A 17,644-nucleotide genomic window follows, 5' to 3' on the forward strand; every position below is an offset into this window, starting at 1 on the left:
GTGTGTGTGTACAGGGCAGCCACGTCACTGGGTTGTGACATACCCCCCTCTTGAAAGCATTGTAATCGCCCTCAATTACGCCCGCAAAATAGACAGAGGCCATAAATTGTCTTAGCAGACACTCACTGTTAGTACCGACGCACTAGGAACACACATCTAGCACATGTACCAATCGACAGTCACATCACACGACATCATAGGACATCATTGGACATCACATGACAAATCACATTCAAAATTCATTCGGATCTCAAACCATGATTAATCGGCAACGTATTTAGCAATCGCATCTAGATCCACTCGGGACCTCATAAATGCCCGATTAACTAATCCATATTGCAATCACGTCTATCGAGATCTTTCAGACCGAAATGTTGCAGTCGTTTCGTCTATCAGTTCCTACACTTAGACATGTCAAGAACAAATCAGTATCATATTATCGGGAATTCCAGTTCATAAAGTCATACAGCAGAATATTGTCAGCTCACAGTATCCCTGAAACTCAAAAGAGACATCAGTGACTTTAGGATCAAAATCGAGGCAATCTATTGACAAAGGAGCGGAGCAACTCATACCCGCTGCACCAGATTCCGCCCAAGCTGAGTTCGGGGTTCCATTTAGAATAGACTATGCTAATCCAAATGCTTCAAGGTAAAGATTCACAATCTAAGGAGTATCTGCTAGGTCCTCCTCCTCCATCCACTTCGCATCCAATGCAAGATAGTTCTTGAATTTAACCAAGAACTGCCTTATCGCTTTACCCTTAATCTTTTTGTCTTTATGTACCAATATCTGTTCCGGAACAAGGATCTCCTCGTTTTCTTCCACTTGAGATTGCTCATCAGGCTCCCCATCTTGAGGTACATCGCCTTTAGTAGGCTTCAAGAGACTCGCATGAAAAGCATTGTGAATTCTCCAAGTATCGGGCAGCTTCAATCGAAAGGAGACATCATTTATCTTTTCGGAAATCTGGAAAGGTCCATAGAATCGCATACTAAGCTTTGGAAAAAGCCTCCCCTTTCCCTTTTTCTTTCTCAAGCGTGCCTTTTCAAAACGTAAGAGCACACAATCGTTCTCCTTCAATTTCAGATCACGACGATGGCGATCTGCTTCCTTTTTCTGTCTTTCTTGAGATTTCTGCAAAGCCGGACGGACCTTGGCAAAAGCAGTGTCCAAGTCACGCGTGTACTCATCGGCTTCAAAAATCTTATCTTTCGTGCTTAGGAAGGGTGGAACCTTCGTAGCACCTTCAATAATCTCAAATGGCGCCTTCCCCGTCGAAGAGCGTATCATGTTATTGTAGGCAAATTCCACCAAAGGTAAATACTTTTTCCATTGGGTCTTCTGATCCGAGATGTAAGACTTCAATAAATCTAGTATCACTGAATTAGCAATCTCAGATAGCCCGTCAGTCTGCGGGTGGAACGATGACGAGAATTGCAACCGCGTGCCAATGTTCTCCCAAATTGCCTTCCAAAACAAACTCGTGAATCTGGGGTCCCTATCGGAGACGATCGTCTCAGGCATGCCATGTAATCTGAAGATCTAGGTCACAAACAATCAGCTTGACTGTTTTCTTCACTGGAAAGAAATGAGCTATCTTGCTAAATCTGCCAATAACAATCCAGATACCATCATGACCACTCTGTGTTCTCGGGAGATCAAAAATGAAATCCATTATGTATGGGTAAAGGCTATAACCATCCCTGTGCTTTATGCCTGTCAAACTTGACTTTTTGGCATACCAAGCAACTACGTATAAAATCGTCCATATTCTTCTCGAGTCCCGGCCAAAAGAAGTATCTGTCCACACCTTTCAAGGTGGTAGCAATGCCACGGTGACCCGTAAAAGGTGGACAGTGGCATTCGGTTAAAACCTTTTCCCTCAACCGGTGTGTAACACACAACATCGTTTTTCTCATCCCGAATGGAATATCTCACTACTATCTCCCCATTCCGTATCCGACTGAAAATATCTACAAAATCTGTATCTGTGGCATACTGATCGACCATATCCTCGAAGCTCCTATGATGTATCGCAGAAATAGCCAAAACCAACGGCTTCCAGGACAAAGCATTGGCCAGCAAACTCATATGTCCCTGCACATGGACAATCTGGAAGTGAAATTGTGACAAGATGTTCGCCCACCGCATCTGCTTTTCCGATAGCTACTTCTGTGACAAGATGTAGCGTAAACTCTGAGGGTCTGTGAAGACAGTAAAATCCGCTTCGAGTAGATAATGTCGCCACTGAGTAAGAGCATGGATAACCGCCAAAAGTTCTTTCTCATAAATCTGTGCTCTCAATTCCGGCCTTGAAAACAATCGGCTTTCGTAGGCAATGACATGGCCTTCTTGCATTAAGACCGCACCCAGACTACGACCACAAGCATCACAATATACTTCGAATGACTTCTCCAAATCCGGCAAAGTCAAAACTGGTCCTGTAGTCAATTTCTCTTTCAGTGTCTGAAAGGCTGTCACCTCTGTGGGTCCCCTTGAGAAAGGGACTCCTTTTTGAGTCAACATATGCAAAGGGGAAGCAGCCTCTGCAAACTTTCTAATGAACTGCCTGTAGTACGAACACAAGCCCAAGAAGCTTCTAACTTCATGGACATTCAACATATCGGGCCAATCACGAATAGTCTCTATCTTGACCGGCTCCATCTGCACTCCTGCTCTGCTGAGACAATGTGTCCCAAAAAGTGTATCTCCGGTAAGAAAAATTCACTTTTCTTTGCATTAATCACCAACTTGTGATCTCGTAATGCCTCAAAAACCTGAAGCAAATGTTCTCTATGTTCTACCTCATCCTTGGAGAAAACAATGATGTCGTCAAAGAAAGTGCCAACAAATAGTCTGTACTCTCGAAAAATCTTGTCCATCATCCGGTTAAATGTCGTTGGAGCATTGGTTAGGCCAAAAGGCATGACCAAAAACTCAAATAACCCAAAAGTCGTTCGAAAGGCTCTCTTGTAGACATCTCCCAGCACAATTCGGATCTGATGATATCCGCTCTTCAAATCGATCCCGCTAAAACACGAGGATCCCTATAGTCGGTCAAGAACATCATCGATCCTAGCAATCGGAAATCTGTTCTTGATGGTGATTTTATTGAGAGCTCTATAATCGATGCACATTCTCCAAGATCCGTCTTTCTTCAAAACCAACAACACTGGAGAGCAGTACGGTGAAGTACTAGGCTGGACAAGACCCTTTTCCAAGAGGTCTTTCACTTGGTTCATAATTTCTTCGTTCTGGGCTCGGCTCACACGATAAGGTGGCCAGTTCGGTGGTGTGCTTCCAAGTATCAGATCAATGGTATGATCCTCAGGGCGAGCAGGTGGTAACTCGATTGGCAGGCCCTCTAAAAAGCAATCGGCATGAGAGTGGAGAAAATCTTGGCATTCTTTATCAAGTTCAGACATATTTGTCCTATTCTCATCATTCAACTCTTTCAAAAAGATCCGAGTAAACAAACAGACTGGATTTCATTACTTTTGAAACGGCCGAAGCCGATACAATAGGGACAGGCTCGCCCTTAAGTTTTACATCAAGTACAATAGTTCGGCCCTTCTCGGTAGTCAAAGTCGCTTTTCTCGCCCGATAGTCGACCACGGCGTTGTTCTTATGGTACCAAGGAAGGACATCACAACCTTCCAAGGGCATTATGTAGAAGTCTTCGTGCCCCAAATACCCCTGGCAATGCAACCGAAGTTTGCCAATGACAGGTGTAATGACTACGTCCCTGTCGGGTGCCGCTAGAACTGTCTCTGCTAGTGGTCCCATTCAATCGGGTGTGATCTCGAGCCACGCCACCAATTCAGGTGAAATGAAGTTGGTCTTGGCTCCTCCATCAAAGAAAATCAGGGCTTCTTGGTCTTTCAATTTGCCCCAAGCTCGGCAAAGTTTTGTACTCTTGCTTGGGTCAGTACCCATGCAATCTGTAACCAATCATGCTTTCAATTGCCTTTTCGTCCACGTTCCTCAGCTGCTTTCGAACCCTCGGGCTTGTCTTCATTTTTGTGGTTTTGTTCTTTCGGTGCCTTTTTAGGGCACTTCGTGCAGATATGCCCCATTTCCCCGCATCCAAAGCACTTCCCCTCTTTGATGTAGAGAGCTCTCTCTCGAAGAGTGAACTTGGGTCGTGCATCTTTTTCTTTCTTTTCTGGGTTGCTCTTCTTCTTTCTACTTTCATTGTTCGAAGTCTATTCGGTCCTTTGCGTCATGATTTCATCCGTGGGGTAAGTCAAACTGCATGAATGAATGGCAAAACCCCATTTCGCATGACTCATCAGTTCCTGAACTTTACCTCGACACTTTTGGTCTAGCTGTGCCTACTCCAAGAGTTCCCACCAATCAGCGGGTTGAATCTAGTGTAGGTGGGAACTCCCCTCTTGGGACTGCACAAGAGGGGAGTTACTCCGCTTCTTTGTCACAGATTTCCTGGATGGAATAGTCACTAATTTCCCTTTGGGTTTAAGGATACTGACGTGCTGACAGTATTCTGAATGACTTCATGAGAGAAGTACTTCGACATGCGATCCCCGAAAATGATTACTCGCACATGACAGTGCTTGAGTGGGATGATTGACCAAATGACTGCAGCATTTCAGTCTCAAAACCTATGGACGTGATCGCGATATGAGATTAGTTAAATCGACATCAATGAGGTCCGGTGTGGATCTAGATGCGATTGCTAAATACGTCGCCAGGAATCACCGTCCTAGATTCTATGTGATGTGAATGTGAATGTGATCTAAATGTGATCTTATGTAATGTGACTGTCGTCTTTGTACAAGTACTGGATTGGTGTCGTTTAGTATGTCGGTACTTAGAGTCAATGTCTACTGAACTCGTTTATGGCTTCTGTCTCTTTTGCAGGCATAATCGAGGGCGATTAGAATTCTTTCAAGAGGGGGGTATGTCACAATTTGATGACGTGGCATGATCACCCGCGGACAGACCAGATGACGTGGCATGAGCAGTATGGCTGATGATGTGGCACCCAAATTTTGCATTGACTGTTGACGTGGCAGAATAGTACAGAATTCCACTTTTTGCGTTGACAGTGCTAAGGCGACAACCTGTACGGATTTTTGTAAATTGCGTTGGCGGCTTTTTCTATCAGCTTTTGGGACCATTTGCTTTTGGACCTATTTGCTTTTAAGTTTATTGCTTTTGGACCAATTGCTTTGGAGTTTATAAGCTTTTGGGGCTCTTCTTTTGGCATCCCTTGTAATAATAAAAGGAGCCCAAAGGCCTCACTCTTCAGGGCATCTGGAGAGAGCTCAGGTGTACTTTGCTCAAGGATTAATATGAAAAGAAATACTGAAAGGGACGTCAATCTTTGGGGCCAATCTCTCTCATGTCACGACAAATTCGAGACTTGGGGTGCCCAAGTTTGTGACAAGTGTCCAGTCAGAACAAGTTTTGGTCCAATGTATGAGGGCACCCCAAATTGGGCCTAGTGACTCTTCACATTTCTATATAGCAACTGATAAGAAAAGTTGACACCTCACAAAAGCCTGGCATCCCAGAAAGTCAACGCTTTTAAACTGGCTGAGAGCAGCCACATTCCTACTGCGTAATCCAGCTAGTGGAATCGTCCGGTTAGTAGATTCCCGGCACACAGCAATATTGTGCATGAACTAAGTATTGAACCTGCAGCATCTAGTTTTCAAAGCGACACAAAAATGTGGGGAGTGGTAGATGCACCCCCATCAAAAAAGAAGCAATTAGCGCCATCTTCTCAAATCGCCTGCAGCAGCCATACCAGCACTATGGGTCACTACCAGCTTCACAAGTAGGGGCCCTTTAGTTGTGCCTTTAAGGAATGTGTGGGGAGCTCTCGTATAAACTATGTGAAAATTGAAGCAATCCATTCATGGTAAAAAAATACTTGGAAGTTGGAACGGACAGAAATCTCTATCTATCTCTCTCTCTCTCTCTCTCTCTCTCTCTCTCTCACACACACACACACACACACTTGCCTGCATCAACAAGAATATACATACCTATGATCGGGATGGAGGTGAAGGCAACCATGGCTAAGCTCAGTACTTGGCGGGCCAATGGTGTCAAATGCCAAATACATCACCTGTCTGTGTGTGTCTCTCTCTCTCTCTCTCTCTCTCTCTCTCACACACACGCACACGCACACGCACACACGGCTTCGGGCAGTAGACGTATAGCGTTTTCAGCTTTAATTTAACGGGCATGCTCAAAAATCACACTAATAGAGTATGTTTTCTCGCAGTGGCAAAGTTGACAATACTAGGTACCCCCACACTCGGGGGGTAATCAAATATTTGGTTGGAGTTACCTCCATCACTTCATGCACACACGTAAAATGTTTGTTGTTGTAATTTGAAAGGGGAGGGGTAGGCTAACTGCACGACTAAGAGGTGCAGTTGAGGCACCAAATTCAGTTTTGAACATTGGGATCTTCCCATATCCTTGAAATTCACTCTCACACCTTTTTCAAAGCTTAAGTGATTGCAATTTTGCCTCAAAAGACTCACTTTCTATTATCTCTCTAGTCTCAATCTTTTCTCTCTCATCCTTGGGAAAAGGTTAAGGTCAAATCCACAAAGTTCTAAATGAAAAAAAAATTAGAGGACTCACATAAATGCAAGCGTCCTTTCGACGTGTAACTGCTAAAGGAAATGGTCATTTTCTTTTTCCTTGTGAGAGTGTTGTTTTTAGGGGGGTAACATATAACAATTACCCCCATGCGTGTGGGGGCCCTCTTAGCATGAGAGCGCTATAGTAGCCATTTGCTCAAAAGGCTGGACAGGTTACCATCAACCTGGGCACCCTAACCACCCCGATGGACATCCAAGGGTTGGATGCGCTTTTCAACACGCAAATTGGGAGGACGTTTGATCTCACAACCCCACCAAAAACACTCAGCAGCTCTAACCAGCTAGCCACTCACGGTCGTTGATATTCTGTAGCATGTTTTAGTACTTTATACATATTACGTGCAATGTGAATGAGCAATTGTGGAAAAAGCCAGGAAGGGCTCACTACGCTTGCGCAGTGTGAATCGGCCCTTACTCTCACAAATCGTAGGGCATCTCTCATGCTCTCAATGTTGTTTAAATTGCTTTTAGATAGTTATTAGGTGCATAAAGCCTTGAATAACTTATACTTGAAGACAACCCTACATCTTTTCCAAAGTAAGTGATGCATTGGAAATTGACATCAAAAGGAAAATTGTGCACTTAGTTATGGGAAACCCTTTTACACCTCCAATTGTTGGTAATAAGGTATCATTCCTTCATTTTTCCAAATAGTCTTTGACAACACTATTGCATACCACCACTTCATACTCCCGACCTATTGCAAATCGGTTCAAGCCACTGAGGACAACTTGTATACATATGGCCCCTATATCCTCCCCAAACCTTGACGTCATTGATGAGTTGTGCTACCCATGTTGTGTTAAAAGTATGGCTCAAGAGCACAAGAGCACAAAATATAGGAAGTAGTATTATTGAATGTGCTAAGATAAAGATAAGGCTTACCCTAAAGTGATGGGTGTATATACAAGCCAATAGAAAAAACCTTTCTAACGAGGGAAAAAGTGTTTGGTGGTTTTAAGATTGTTCACACGTGTCGCTACCATAATATGGTAACAAAGCCCCCATGAGAGTGACTCGGTGAACATGAGCTGGCACTCACGAGTAGGGAAATGTTAGACCCTATGTCATCAATCTACAAAGGGGAGCAAGCCCAAAATTTTCTTCTCATGAGACACAGTCTTTGTGAAAAGATTGGTAGGGTTTTTCTACATAGGCACATAAGCATGTTGACCAAGTAAAGAGTCTCACCTTGACATAATGATAATGCAACTTGATGTGTTTTGTGCGAGCATGGAACATTGGGCTCCTCACTACTACCAAACCACTTGACTGTCATTGAAGATTGTGGTGCTACCCAACACCCAAGTTCATTAAAAAGTGTCTGTCAACACAAAGAAATACCTCCATCAACCTATTAAAATTGTATGCTCAAGTAATGTGCAAAAAGTAGCAAATGTGACATCTCAAAAGAGGCATTCAAATTATCCTTGAAATAAAAAATATGTCCCTCATTTGGTCCATAGGGTAACATGTCATCAACATAGTGTAGAATGATTAGAAATACATTATCCACACACTTGACATACAAAGTGCTCTCAATTGGACCATATATGAAAATCATGCATAGGCCAAGTTAGCATGAATCGTTTCATACAAAGCACTTGGAGGTTGCTTTAAACCATGCAAAGCCTTTGAGACCATATACCTTATTTTCTTGCCTTTTTTAACAAAACCACGAGGTTGTGCTACATACACCTCCTCATGCAAATCACTACTCAAAAACGTAGCCTTTATGTCCAATTGATGTACATTCCAACCATTATGAGCTACCAATGCACAAATGTTATGAATGATAGCTATATGATAAGTGGGGACCATCAGGCTTACATTTCAACTTGAAAAAACACTTAATACCAATGGCCTTTTTCCTAAAAGGCAAATCACATGAAGACCGTGTGCCATTCTTCATAGTAGCATCATATTTAGATCACATTGCAGCCAACCAATTTTTTTAGCATTGTCCTTCACCAGATGAAAAAGGTTATTCCTCATCATAAATACTAAACATAGCCAAAACATAAGAATCTAACGTATAAGTGGCATGTTGAGGACCTGAATGAGCATGACTAGTCAAAGGTGCACCCAATTTATTTTTCCCCAAGGTTTTCACGAGCCATCTTGGTATATACTTATAGCCTACTATTTTCAATCATATTCTCATTGATTATAGCTTGCAAATTTGTATCAAAAAATGGATTATCTATAACATTATTTGAAACCTGCATAGGTTGCACATGTGCCCTGTTAGGACTTACATTCCTACTCCCACAACTAAAGGCAACTATGTATCATATATATTATATGAGCTCATAGTTGTCTCCTTTGTACATGAGACAAAGTGTTGAACTACGTCTTTCACAAAAAAAACATCTCAGCTAATTAAGATTTGCTTTGTTTGCGGATGATACAACCAATAACCTTGTCTTTCTAGATTGTAACCATCAAAAATACATGCCATAGCCTTATCTTTCCTTATTCAACTTTGTTGCCCATGCACCATAGCATAAGCCAAGCAATCGGGCACACACAAAGTGACCAATAGATAGCTTCTTGCCATGCCAAGTCTCAAATGGAGTGATAGATTGTAATGTTTTAGTGGGATGCTTAGCACTTATGCAACACACATGATAGCTCAAGGAAAAATGATTGTGGCAAAGATTGGCTTTTGACCATACATCGTACCATCTACATCTACATAACTAACCCTTTTTTCCTCTGAACAACGCCATATTGCCGAGAAATATATGGCACTATACATAATGATCCTTGTGCTTGAAGTAGCTTCACTAGGACCATCCATTGTTATTCCTGTGGAAAATTAGGCCCATTTGTGCTACCCCTAACTAGAAGGTCTACTTCCATCTTTACCACCCCTAGAAACTCTAGTATCCAAATACCCTTATCCTCCTATTGTTTGAGATGGAACTTAGTAGCGTTCTTCTTGGGTTCCACTTTTTATTTTGGCTTCCTCCTTTTAGTCTTTGCTTTGATGAGAGATCTTTGTAGTGTGTTACCAATTGGCAAGGTGATTTTTTTTGCTTTTGAGGGAACCCAAATGTCGACATTTCTTTGTATCTTTGTGCTTGCAATGACTCTCTTGAAGCGATTCATTGTATGGGTTTATCTTCATGATGTAGTTGACTTGTTTGTACCCAAATTTGATATGAACTTTAAGTTATACCAAAGGAACCAACACTTGGTTCTTCTTTCTCTTCTTGTAATAGCTGATAGAGAAAACGTGTGGTAATTGTGGGCTGAACATAGACTTTAATGAGGAGGAGGATTGAGCTTGTTTTGGTCATGCTACTAATGGTTGTAGAGGGGCATATTGAATTTCTACTGAAGCCAATTTTCTTATTTCTATAGGGATCTCTTAGTGTGTGGAAACTACTACTTGAGGTGTGATAGGCACACATTTGTTTCAACTATCCACTTGGATGATCAATATCTTTTTGGTCTCCTCAAAAGGTAAATCGAGAAGAGTTCTACACACATTGAGAGGTGTAAGATGTCAGAGAATCTAAGTCTTACTTTTAGATTCAATGGAATTTAACTATGAAAGGAGAGAGTTTTCCTTAAGAGAAAGATAGCAAGAAGATATATGTTGTGCCGGACTGATTTGTTTACACAAAAAAAAAAACTTTAATCATGCACATAGTTCAAAGAGAACACTCAATTAAAACTAACAACTCAATGAGAACCGGATTTTCTTGGAGTTGGTCCCCCTCCAAATGGACTTCTATTATAATTCTCTCAAAAAAGAGCTTTGTTACATTACATGTTTGTGCTCTTGCAAAGATTTTCTTCAATCAACAAGATGGTGTTCTTCAAGATTCCATGGTATAACCCTCCTTCCCAAACCATAAACAACCCAGCAGGGAGAAAGGAATTGTGGGGAAAGAGGTAAATGAGGGTGAAAGAAGTATTTTTCAAGCAAGAGAATTGTACCATGTATATGCTTACTCCATTGGCAAGCTCTTAGCATATCTTAGCATAATAGAGTAGTAGGAGATGATGAAGAAGAAGATGAAGCTTTCACTTGGTAGCATTTGCATCCGTAGCCAAGGTTCTCGAGCATGGAGACTATCTCTTAAGCTCCTATGAGAGAGGGAATGAGGGAGAGTTTGTTTTCCTTTGCCAACTTCAAAACTTGCAAAATGAAAAAGAGTGAGAGGGGTAAAACCCAATGAGTTCTTAGTGCTATTTTCTTCCCCCAACTTGCCCACATAAAAAAAGGAATGCTTACCATGTGGTCAAATGAGAAGTAAAGATGCACTTATGCTTGCTCAAAAACTTGTCTAAACTTGCTATCCTTGAAGAACTAGTGCCCTCTTCTTTTTTACTTTGCTTGGCAAGTGTTCCCACCACACACACACACACACACACACTCACTAGATTCATATAAAGCAAGTATGTGCTACTTTGGGTATGTGGCTTAGCAAATAGAAGGTCTAGGGTCAACTTGCTAGTTAAGGAAGGGATAATCTAACCTTAGACTTTAGCTTTTTCCTTTCATTTATTAAAAACCATAAACTTACCCTTTTATTAATTAGCTCGGGTGCAAGACCTTTGCCAAACCTTGGAGGCTTATGAAGCTGACCCGGGGCTACAGCCTACCTGCTAACTTAGGACTTGCTAAATTATGATAAACTTTTGTAAAAATAAAACTCACCCTTTGGGCTTTAAAACTTTCACCTCCTATGAGAAACCTTAGCACAGTGCTTTGGAGGCGCCGCCAAGTTGCTCCCAAAACCTGCTAAATTTAGATTATGGTAAGTTAGAATTTCACCCTAAGGCTTCCCAGACTTCATACTTGGAGTCTAAAGGGGTAATCTAATGTCTTGAGCTTAGCGCAATCGCTTTCTATTTTTAGACTCTTATAATTGCTCTTGATCATCTCCTTTGTCGTGTACCTTTGATCAACGCTGCCCAAGATACATTTATCCTTCCTTGACCTATACCTATGATTGAGATAACTAGGAGACTGAGCTACGGTAACCTTGATTCATAGTATGCATAAAACTTATGAACATTTAAAAGAAATCTTAGATTCAAAACAAGACAAAATTCTTTATAAACTATACTTGTATACCTGATTCTTTCCTTTGACAGGAGTCATTGCAAGTATTTATAAGATTTACATTATCCTTTACATGAATTTCTTGCATCCACCTTGCATCTTCAAAAGGATAATTCTTAAATTTGACTTACCACTTCTTAAAACCTTGTCTTCATGTCGTAGGATGCTCTCTGGTTGAAAAATTTCTTCTTGACCCTCAAACTCAAGTGATTCTCCAATTACTAGTTATTTGGGTGGTTCACCCTTATAAGATTTCAAGAGGCTCACATGAAAGGCATTGTGAATGAGCTAGGTACTTGGTAGCCTTAACTTATAATTTGTTTCATTGATAGGCTTAAGAATTTGAAATGGGCCATAATATCTTTCTCTTAACTTAGCATAATATTTATGGTGACCCATTGGGTGTCCTTGTTTTCCTTTGTTGTAGTGTGGCTAAGGCGTGCTTTGAAAACTTGAGCAATATCCAATAATTTTCTTTGAATGTCAAGGCTCATCTATGCTTATCAACATCAGCCTTCTGCTTCTATTGCGTGATAAATATAGTTTATTTGATCTTTTGAAAAGATTCTTTAAGTACGGACAATGTTATTGTACGCATAATCTACAAAGGGTAAATACTTTTCCCATTGATCCCTTGGATCTACTCCATAACATAGACTTTAAGTAAATCAATGATAGTTGAATTTTCTATCTAACTTTGGCCATCCATTTGTGGCTCGTGGGTGATATGCCGAAGAGAAATTCAACTTAGTACGGAGATTCTCAAAGATACCCTTCCAAAAATTACTAGTCTCATGTCTCTATTGGATACTATAGATGTTGGTAAGCCATGATACTTAAAGACATGTGAGATCAAGAAGATTACCATATGGTGTGCTTTAACAGTCTTTTTGACCGACATGAAATGTGCTTGGTTGCTAAACTAGTCTACTATTGTCATATTCTTGTATTTCCATGTATGGATTTTGGAAATCCAAAGATGAAATCCATGGATATACTTTCCCATGCGGAATCAGGTATAGGAAATGGTTGAACCAAGTCAAGCTGCTTTCCTCTATCATACTTTGTCTTTTGACATACAATGCATTTGGCAACATTGTTGGGTATGTATGCCTTCATTTTTCACCAATAGAAGTACATTTCTACTCCCTTGAGAGGGGCTTGAATCCCTCTATGTCCCGCATAATGTGGAACATGAGATTTGTAACTTTTCACATAAACTATGTGTAATGCATTGCCTATTGCCATAGAGAAGATTACCACTCTTGCACATTATATGGTTCCTCTTTCTTCCGTAGTGCAATAGCTGACATTACATCTTTGAAGTCAGATTTGTAGCATACTCATCTATCAGAGAGGATAGATCATTGTGAGAAGCTATTGATACAACATTCACCCTTGGCCTTCCTGAAAGTGCATCGGCCACTTGGTTGTGTTTACCAGTTATGTGAACAATATGAAAATTATATTGTGAAAGATTATTTTCCCACCCCATTTGCTTATCACTTAATTTAGATTGTGTCAAAAAGTATTTAAGACTTTGATCATCTATGTGGAATATAAATAGAGTGCCTAGGAGATAATGCTTCCATGCATCTAGGGCATGTACGATAGCTAATAGTTCTTTTTCATGTATGACTAGATTCTTTTCTTGGTCATACAATCTCCTAATTTTTTATGTTTTGGCATGTCCTTTTTGAAGCAAAATAGCTCCAAGGCATTGTCCACAAGCATCACACTGGACTTCAAAAGGCTTTGAAAGGTCTAGTAATATTAGCATGGGCTGAGAGGTAAGCTTTGCCTTTAAGTTTTCAAAAGATTCATTCTCTTTTGTAGTCCATACAAATTTAACATTCTTCTTAGTCAAATCATACAATGGGCCTGTTATGAATGAGAATTTTTCTATGAAGCATTTATAGTATGCACACATTCCTATAAAGCTTCTCAATTCATTTAGATTTGTTGGTAAGCCGTCCTTTTATTATCTCTAAATTTTCAGGGTCCATTCAAATCCCTACTTGCGACATAATATGACCTAAATAGTGAATCTCTTTTAAGAAAAACTCACTTTTCTTTTAATTAATGTAAAGCTTATTGTAGCCAAGGTTCTAGAGCATGGAGACTATCTCTTAAGGTCCCATGAGAGAGGGAGTGAGGTAGAGTTTGCTTTCCTTTGCCAACTTCAAAACTTGCAAAATGAAAGAGAGTGAGAGTGGAAAAACCCGACGAGCGACTTCAATGCACATACAAAGGGCTGGAAGAATGAGATATACGACTATGAAGACACAGAGGCTCTACATGAATTGGAGGCCGAGGAGGTGGGGGTAGCTTGCACATTAGAGCACAAGGGACAAGATAGAGGCCACTATGGGGTCTAATTACTAGATTTGGGGACATTCTGCTATCTCATTGTCTATAACAAGATGGCACAGTGGCCAGGATCAAGAGCCTTGACATGCTTTCCACGTGGAGGACACACCAAGAAATGGGGCACCATGGTGGAATATGTTATGAGATCATTGGAGGCCTTGCACTTGGTCAACTCATTCTCTATACCACCATTCCCCGTAATCACCAATCATACATACATAGCCATATCCTTTGTAGGAGTACCAATAATACAAGCACACACTACAATCTACTTCACACATGGTATGAGTAGCATAGACACTAGCACACTATTTCCACACAATACAATCTACTTCACACAAGATATGGATAAAATAGACACTAGCACAATACATGATGGGTTATTATGCATAGACTCCCTGGTGCCCATGGATACGATCACTCTAGCTAGTCTCAATTCTACAATCTATGGCAGTACAAAGTTGTCCTCATCAAGTACACTCAAGAGAGCTTGCTAGGTTAGGACTATGCCATAAAATAGATGGTATAATGATGAGTTTGGAGCCAATTTATACCCACTCCTACATATCTAGAGAGCATTGGGGATCATCAAACAATATAAATCCAAGGGAGATTCCAAACCCTCCTTCCGAGGATTTGAGAGACCATGGAATTTTTTTGGTAGGGTACCTTGATAAGATAGAGTACCAACGTCAACAACTGCAAGTTGACGTGTGTGTAAAAAGATTGATCAATTACTCCAAGGATCACCTGTCATAAAAGGCAAGCTTTTGCAAAGCCATCGGAGATGGAGATCTTTCACTTGTCCTTGAGTAGAGACAACATTATCACACGGTGGAGCTTCTAACCCATGAACATTGACACTCTTAACATGCCCAAATATTTGGCATACGTATGCATAGGGTTTATGCCACATCCATAGTAGTTTCCTATACTACAGCCAACAGGAGTCCTCAACCTAGCAAATCTAGCTTTTTTACCCATTCGATCGTAAAGGATAGGTGGCTCCATTTGGTCCACATGGTCTTACAAGGAGAGCATCTCATACATGCATGGATTCACTAGCTCCAGTTCTTATACACTTGCTCAATTGGGCACTAACAAAGAGTTTACCACCCGATTGGATGATCCACTCTATTGTGTTGAATCATAAATCAAGAGATATGCTCAATTTGATCAACTACAAGAGGCCCATGATTGGCTATTTCTTGACCAAACTCTGTGGAGTAGTGTTGTTAAACCGGTTCAAACTCTGCTCTACCCTTATTGCAGATATAGTGAGAGCCTCACATAAATGTCGATACAAGGGACACTTTTAAACTGTCTAGGGCATATAGGCAAGAACTTGTGAGGCTCTTGGAAAAAAATATCAATGCAAACTACAATCGAATACCCACTCTCAAATGATCACCAAATTATCGAATCATGAACTATGACCACAAATCAATCTCAACTATTTCATCAACTAAATGAAACCCAAATGCAACCAATGTTATGAGAGTGATAATTAAGAGTAAATGGCCAATCCTATACTCTCAAAATTACTGAATGATAGTCAGTGACAAAAAAGGTACTCAAATATACCTATCATTTTAGCATGTCAAAATTGATGTTTAAGGTATCCTACAGCTTAGCAATGTTGAGCTCTACCTAATGCAGCTGATGGTTCGTCAAACGATGCCTAAAACTCAAGATATGACACCAAACAACACGTAGGAATTCCCAAACCAAATTTAATATTAGTATGAGAGACTTATGTTAGCAGCGGCTAAGACATGCTACACCGATTATGCATCAAGCTAGGATGTGCTATGGATATGCACAATATTTCCTATCCACATTGTATAAGGTCTTGGGTTCATTTGGGAGTTCCAAATTGTATATGCTAGAGGGCTCAACTTAATCCCGACGTAGTAGAAAGGCTTCTCGTGCATGCCTTTATAAGAAAGCCTTTTATGCAAAGAGGCTTGATTTCTTGAGAGCTCTCTCTTGAGTGGTCTTGGATGGTCTAGCCTTGAGCTTAATGCCCATGCTTAGAAGGCTAGTGCTAATCCGTTGTAATTAGAGAAGCACTTCTTGATTAATCTAATCTCTACTTTATTCATTAGTCTTAATAAGTTAATTCTTCTATATTCCATTATGTCATGAAGTAGTTTCACCTTCTTATTATTCTAGATTTGAGTGTGTGGTGATGACTTCTTGCTTATTGACCACTCCTATCATTCTATGAGTACTCAATTTGTGATATTAACATCTCTAATTAGGTTAATTAAGTGGGTTCTAATCTTGTGATTCGAGTATGTGCCCTATTGTTTGCTCATGTGTGGATGGGTTTAATGAGACTCAAGCACCATTCACCCTTGTGTGTGTAGCTTTTGATTAAGTACCTTCATTGGCATGTGGTGATTGGAGAGGCCAACACCAATGCAATTAGTGTGTGCTTGTCAAAAGAATGCTTTGAGATTCAAGTCTATGGCAAGTTGGACTTTGGAGGGCTTAATGTGTGTAGGTGATGCTTGATTGATGATTATGGTGTAATTAGAGTTAGTGATTCATGGATAATCTCTATTGCATTGGAAGAGCATTCTCTTGAATCCTCTCATTCAATACATCTAATGATGCTCATGCCTCCAAGCTCTAGCCGGGTTGTCAATCCACGGATTGATAATTTTATAGGTCTTGTGTTGTGATTAGGTGATGCTACGATGACCGCCAATGTATGTTCAATCCCCTTATAAGAGATGGAATCAAAACTTTATTCAAGTTAATTGTGCTAATTTGTACCTAACTTGATTATATGAGTGTTGATTTTTTTGCCATTAATTGGTCAATTTTTGGGCTAAATTGGAGACACACACACTTGTGCATGCAATGATACATCATCGCGTGGAGAAAGGAATAGCTTGGAATGTGTTGATAATGTAAGTCACTAACTTGCTCAATTGAATTATTGATTGTTTAATGTTGCTCGAATGAATGCTAATCACTTTCTAAAATTAGGTGTGTAAATCAATTGACCTACACTTTGCACGTAATTTGATTCACTTGGAATGAAATTGATCATCAAATTTGAATAATTAATGATGTGTATGTCAAGATAATGCTTAATAATCATCACGAATTCATGTGTGTGCATAAAGATCATGGTGTGTGTAATCCACCAAAGAGGGGAAAAACTGCCAAAATTCAAGTGTGTGTGCACCTAATCTTGAGTGTGTGCATGCATAGAAATCAAGGAATTGATGATATGTGAGGCTGCAATCATCTAATTGGTATGTATGTCAGGATAATCCAATCATTTGATATGCCTAATTGCCAAGAATTTGGGCAAAAGTTGAGTGTGTGTGCCCATCCAAGAACACTTGATTTTCAGTGATTGATGGTCAATTGGGGCACCCAAATGCTTGTTGATTGTAAAATGTATCAAATGTGCATGCAAGCATTAGGGATAGGCCTAATTGCATTGCCAATTGAGCCAAATTTGAACTTTTGTGTTTAATTTTTGTGTGTGTGCATTTCTTTGATTGGGTCAAATTAGCATCAT

This window comes from Adiantum capillus-veneris, chromosome 2, assembly GCF_014529385.1.
Source record: "Adiantum capillus-veneris isolate H3 chromosome 2, ASM1452938v2, whole genome shotgun sequence".
Lineage (NCBI taxonomy): Eukaryota > Viridiplantae > Streptophyta > Polypodiopsida > Polypodiales > Pteridaceae > Adiantum > Adiantum capillus-veneris.